The sequence below is a fragment of the Musca vetustissima genome, unplaced genomic scaffold, assembly GCF_032173495.1.
Source record: "Musca vetustissima isolate MV318-11 ecotype Yass unplaced genomic scaffold, APGP_CSIRO_Mvet_v1 utg16594, whole genome shotgun sequence".
In the NCBI taxonomy this organism is placed as follows: Eukaryota; Metazoa; Arthropoda; class Insecta; order Diptera; family Muscidae; genus Musca; species Musca vetustissima.
The window spans coordinates 25,001-31,769 of NW_026877587.1; the positions used below are offsets into that span (position 1 = coordinate 25,001).

The 6,769-nt window shown below is 37.7% G+C and overlaps 1 non-coding gene across 1 annotated transcript in view; it reads right to left on the reverse strand.

Annotated features, from left to right (window-relative positions):
• LOC133322197 (small subunit ribosomal RNA) overlaps positions 1-85 on the reverse strand; it is a 1,984-nt gene extending 1,899 nt beyond the window's left edge. The window contains exon 1 of the ribosomal RNA XR_009754030.1: positions 1-85. This exon is cut by the window's left edge and continues 1,899 nt beyond it. This is a non-coding gene — a ribosomal RNA (small subunit ribosomal RNA).
• Positions 86-6,769: the final 6,684 nt, after the last annotated feature.

Here is a 6,769-nt window from a genome sequence, read left to right on the forward strand (position 1 = left end):
TTTCACTGTTAATTCGTGTGTACTTAGACATGCATGGCTTAATCTTTGAGACAAGCATATAACTACTGGCAGGATCAACCAGAATAATGTTTTATTGTATGTTTTTCCATCGACAACTTAATGAAAAATCAACGAAACGAGTCACCAAATATTGAATGACATCGTTTTCGCGTAATTTGTTCAAAAAGTATATTGGAGGTATTTTTCTCAATATTTTTAGCAATTTATTTCAAATTACTTTTAACATCGCAGCATAGTAGGTTTTTCAACTTACTATACTTGATATTGATATGAAATTAAGAATTTCATATTTTCGTTTAACCATTTGGATAAACATTTTTAAAAATCACACATTTGTTTAACGAGACTCCTCACATCGTACGATGCAAAGAAACTCGCTCCCTACTATTCAAACAGTCAACGTCTCAACTTAATGAAACATGCTTGTAATAGTAGGAAGAACCATGAATAAAGACAATTGTACGCACTGCACAATCGTACCCGCTTATAGTGAATGAATACTACCAACCACAGCAATCGCATTCAACTATTACTAGCTGACGGAAATACTGCGACATCCATACCCACTCGAAGCGTTAATTCATCGCAAAACTCATCGTATAACATGAACAAACCACTTTCAACCACTCTAATGGTGATTTCAGTCATCGTTCTTAATGTTTCAATGAGTTGTGATGACTACGGTATGTGACCACATTTTCATGACAGCCATCATACCTATAGATAGTTTCATAGTGCGGCACATTAAAATGTGAAAGAGGGATGATTTTTGAAGAAAAACCTTAATAAAAAATTAACGAAATGGAATTTTTGGAAAAAGATTTTTTATTCATTTTAGTTGGAATAATGGGTAACTTATTTTAAATGAATAAAATTTTTTTCTCCAAAAATAAAAAATTTTAATTTTTTTCGTCGAAAATAAAGCAATTTTTAACGAAATTGGGTAAATTTAGAAATTTATTTTATTTCTAAAATATTCAATTATGATTGGATTTTCATGAAATTGACAGGGATAATGTAGATAGTCATTTTACATTGATTTATAGAGGAAAATCATCAAATTTGACCAAGTTGAATATTTTATGAATTTTTTATTAATATTTATACATGAAAAATATTCGAAAAAAATTCATAAAAAATTTAAAACATGGAAATTTGATGAAATTCGAATGGCATAAAATAGCCCAATGTAAAAGCAATATTTTATGCCATCAACGGGTAATTTACGATGAGTTTTGAATTTTTGGTGAATTTTTTTCCATTTTTTGGAAAATAATAAAAAATGGAAAAATATTCATAAAAAAATCAGCGTTGAAAATATCAATGATATTTTATTTTTGGTTAATAGTAGTAATAATTAGACATCTTTTAAGGCATAAATGGGTAATTTACGTGCATGTAGGATTTTTTTATGAATATTTTTCGATTAAAAAAATAATAAAAAATCGGAAAAATATTCATAAAAAAATCAGTGTTGAAAATATCAATGGTATTTTATTTTTTATTGATAGTAATAAAAATTAGCTATCATTTGATGTATGTTTGGGTAATTTACGTTGATATTTGATTTTTTTATGAATATTTTTCGATTTTTTAATATTTTTGAAAAAATCGGAAAAATATTCATAAAAAAATCAACGTTGAAAATATCAATGATATTTTATTTTTTATTGATAGTAATAAAAATTAGCTATCATTTGATGTATGTTTGGGTAATTTACGTTGATATTTGATTTTTTTATGAATATTTTTCGATTTTTTTAATATTTTAATATTTTTGGAAAAAATGGGAAAAAAATTCCAAAAAATCATGTTTTAATGATATGATGGAAATTTTTTTGGCTTAACATAGCAACATGGAATAGCTATTATTTAAGCCATTTTTGGGTAATTTACGAGCAAATTTGAATTTTTTATGAATTTTTATTCAATTTTTCAATGATATTATAATGGTGAAAAAAATCACAAAAAATTGAAAATCGAAATAAATGAATGAATATCATTGGTATCAAATAGTTATATGAAATACATATTATTTGAGCCATTTCGGAATATTTTTTGTCGATTTTCTGATTTTTTATAATTTTTTTTTCCCAAGTTCATATTACTGAATGAAGGAAAAAAATTCAAAATTAATTCAATTTTGGTTGATCTTCTCAAATACAATTTGAGAAGAATTGTCTATTGAAGAAACAATGTTCTTCAATAGACTTTGGGTAATTTACGGTGAATTCTTATTTCACTTGTAGGAAAAATAGGTACAGTAGGAATCTCGTGTATGGATTGATGTAAGACATTTTCTTAATGTCGACATTCTAAGCAACATTTTGAGACTATGCACAGCTCCCGCCGTGTAGCCATTCAAAAGTTATTCAGTATTTTGTGCACCTATCTCCAAATACTTAGTTTATTTGGCATTTTGAAAATAGGGACAGTAGGAATGTTATGGATTGATATGAATAAGTCACTATATCGATGACTAGGCAGTTGGAGACCATTTGGCAGTAGCCATTACTACCGCCGACCATCTTCCCCATTAGGGAAAATGGTCAATCCAATCTTTCGGGAGGAAATATATTGTGCTGAGGCCATTCGCTATGTAATATTGACCATGTTTTTGCCATTATTCTATCATTTTCATTAATTAATGTTAATAAAGCCTTGTATAAAAAAATAGAACCAAAGTTCTCTATATTGACTTTGAAGAAAAAAACACCTAAGTCTTTCCTTCCCCATAGCATCAACATAGTGTACACTTTGGTTCTTTTCGTTTGAATGAAAACAGCCAACTTATGTATATGCGAAAGAAACACACATCTCTCTATAAGTTGGCTTTGCTGTTTTCACTCCAAATGAAATGAGACCAACACATTCAGTTTATATACAACCGAAGTGTATTGGTCTTTCACATTCATTTTTTCTGCCATATGAAATGGTAAAGTCCCCTCACAGAAACAATACCCTCCATTCAGCCAAAAAAAACCCAAAAAATTTTTCGCCGCTAACGCGGCGGTCCCTTTTTTGGATGCCGAGCAACAGGGGGGAGCCCCCCTTTTACTTATTTTACTAAGTCAAAAAAAATAAAAAATTTTTGCAGGGCTTAACTCCCCCATGGGCCCTCAATATTGAAACCTGCATTGCAAGAACACTTAACAACATATTCTCACAACACATTCGTAGTATTCCAATATTGATTAGCAAAAATTTCTTTTAAAGACGCATAAGTCGTCTTCTTTTGCTTGGGGGACGTTTAGAAGAAGATTAAAAACTTAAAACTTCTATCTAAAAAACATAACAATTTCATAAAAAAATTTGAAATAAAATAAATATACCACACAATAATATATAATAAAATATTTTGTTTATAAATATTTTACTAATATACTATTTTGAGGTATATTAATATATTTATTTCAACACAATAAAAGTCTTTTCATATTTAACACCATAAAGACAACAATGCAAATTGTTATCATTATAATATCAATATAAATAAGACCAATCTGTGTAGTTTGGTTTTTATATTGTTTTGTTTTATGTTTTTCCAAATTAATGGAATATCACATTATGAAACGATATAAATATCGAATCATCAAGCAGAGGATAAGTTTCAGTGGATCGCAGTATGGCAGCTGCTCTACCACTTACAACACCTTGCCCGTTAAAAAAGTCGTTTACAATTGATTCTAGGCATTGTCATTGTATTAAATAATGTTTTTATAAGTAACTAGCGCGGCATGCAGGTGATAGTATCCTCCTACATTTGCTATGTTACAAATAACATTGGCATCACATCCATTGTCGTTTATCAGAAATAAACTTTAAATGGTTTAAGAGCCATACAATGCAATTGCCCCATATTTATCATTGCAGTCCAGCTCGGATACGACCTTAGAGGCGTTCAGGCATAATCCAACGGACGTAGCGTCATACCACTGTTCGCTCGAACAAGTATTGTGCCATAGGTCCGTACCTGCGGTTCCTCTCGTACTACGCAGGAATGCTGTCGCAACAACATATTGTCATTAGTAGGGTAAAACTAACCTGTCTCACGACGGTCTAAACCCAGCTCACGTTCCCTTGCATGGGTGAACAATCCAACGCTTGGTGAATTTTGCTTCACAATGATAGGAAGAGCCGACATCGAAGGATCAAAAAGCGACGTCGCTATGAACGCTTGGCCGCCACAAGCCAGTTATCCCTGTGGTAACTTTTCTGACACCTCTTGTTAAAAACTCCTTAAACCAAAAGGATCGATAGGCCGAGCTTTTGCTGTCCCTGTGTGTACTGCACCCAGATCAAGTCAGCATTTGCCCTTTTGCTCTATGTGTGGTTTCTGTCCGCACTGAGCTGGCCTTGGGACACCTCCGTTATTATTTGAGAGATGTACCGCCCCAGTCAAACTCCCTACCTGGCAATGTCCTTGAATTGGATCATACCTGAGTCATAGGAGTTATACCAAATTTCAAATATTGACAATAACACCGAAATGCCATCATCTCATCGAAATTTGTTTACAATTATATAACAAACTCTTAGTACTTTGATCAAGAAGCTTGCATCAAAACCCAATACCATAAGATATATAAATATATCCGTATAATGGCTAAGAAATGATACACGTTCCACTTAATCAAGTAAGTAAGGAAACAATAAGAGTAGTGGTATTTCATCGTTGATACATCCGAAAACATCCCGTTCCCTTGGCTGTGGTTTCGCTAGATAGTAGATAGGGACAGTATCTTGAAGAGTTTAATGTGAGTTCCTGCCAATAGGCCTACCTCACAGTGGCTGAGCCACAGGCGGAAAAGCGCCCACCAGCGCTCCAGCACCGAAGTACTGTACCAATTGGAGAGCATGCAGAAGGCATACTCTCCCCCTTGGTGAGGGGCGAAACCACAACCCCCGCGAAGCTCCCCAGGGGGCCACACCAACTGTCAGGCTACACAACACAAACAATGAACAAAACTCCCCTCACGGACAGCCTACACTACATCCACAGGACGAGTGAAGCACATAAGTGGACACCACGAACCACCCACGATGCAGATAACCGCAGGCAGACCATACACCACCTACAACTGCAACCAGCCGCCGACAACCGCACCAAGACCACCGCCAACCGGTGCACCTACCCACCACCACCCGGTGCAACCGACCAACCCAACTGCAAGGGGGCTATGTACGAGGACCACCTCCGCTAAGTACTGTCCTTCTCCTAAATGCTTCACGAGCAAAACTACTTAAACAACTAAAGGTCCGATCGTCTTCAAGTGCCCTACTGAAATCCCACCCCGCCCCTCCATTCGATATACCCATACTTGCTAAATCTCTAATGTCATCATAGTAACAGCATTCCGTTAGTATATGCTTCCAGTCCTCGGTCATCCCGCACCCACATAAATCCGTCTGGGCAAGGCCTCTCTTATGCAGAAAAGCATTGAGAGAGCCATGCCCCGTCAGTAAGAAACCAGTACTTAAGCCGAAGCGAAAGTCTGGCCGGTCCACTACGAACGTTGCGTCACGAATAAATTCGTACGTCACCCTCCCTTTGTCACTGTTCGTCCACCTAGTCCTCCACCTATCAACAACACAGTCCCGAAGGATAGTGCTGTACCGCCTACTCTCCCCATCCACCAAATCAGAAGGCCTGAGCCAATCATCCTCATCCAACTGCAAACCACGCTTAAGCTTATACATGATAGCCCTACATCTCACTTCAAGATCAAGCGGCGCGGCGCCAAGCAGCACCTGCAACGCCTCTGTTGAAACAGTGCGACACACTGGCAAGCACGCTAACATGACGACCCGCTGACACGAAAGGAGCTTTCTCTGCCCGAAGACAGAGGAGGCAGTTCTGTACCATATAGGTGCACCATAAGTTGCGCAGGCAACAAAAAGCCCACCATATATGATACGTACAGAGCGCCTACTCAAGCCCCAATCAGTCCGCAAAACACGCCTGATGGTCCCAACGACCGCTGTCAGCTTCTCTTTCAACCGATCAAAGTGTGGAAGAAAATTCAACCGCTCTGACACCGTTACTCCGAGATATTTAACAGTACACGAATACCTTATGCCGCGTTCACCAGCTCGAATGCAGGGAGGACGACTGCGTGCCAACCTGCCTTTCAGCAGCATCAGCACCGTCTTCTCGGTAGCCACCTCCACTCCAACTCGGTCACTCCAAGCCTGCACAATCTGCATAGCTTGCTCCCCACGATTTTCAAGTTCAAGGCGACTATCCCCTTCAATCATGATGAGCAAGTCATCCGCATATGCGCAAACCTTGAAGGAAGCAGCCAACTCCCGCAACAGGGGATCCATCATGAGGTTCCATATACATGGACCACAAATGGAACCCTGTGGGCAACCCCGCTGCACATCCCTCCAGACCGAAGCACTGGCTCCCACGACACAAGCCTTCCTATCCCGGAAATAACTTGCCCAAAGAGCAATCTCCCTACACCCGACCTCTGACAACCTTGTGAGCACGCTATCCCATAAAAGGAAGTCAAATGCGCCTTTAAAATCCACAAATATGCCAAGGACATATTTGGAATTTGACCCGCTCAGGCTATCTTGCACATGCCGCCACGCGTCCACAGTACCTCTACCCTCGGTAAAACCGAACTGATACAAGGACGTACCCTCACTGTAGCAATCCTTAAGCCGTGCCACCATAATCCTCTCCAGCACTTTTCCAAGCACTGGAAGAAGACTTATGCCCCGATACGAGCGAGGATCA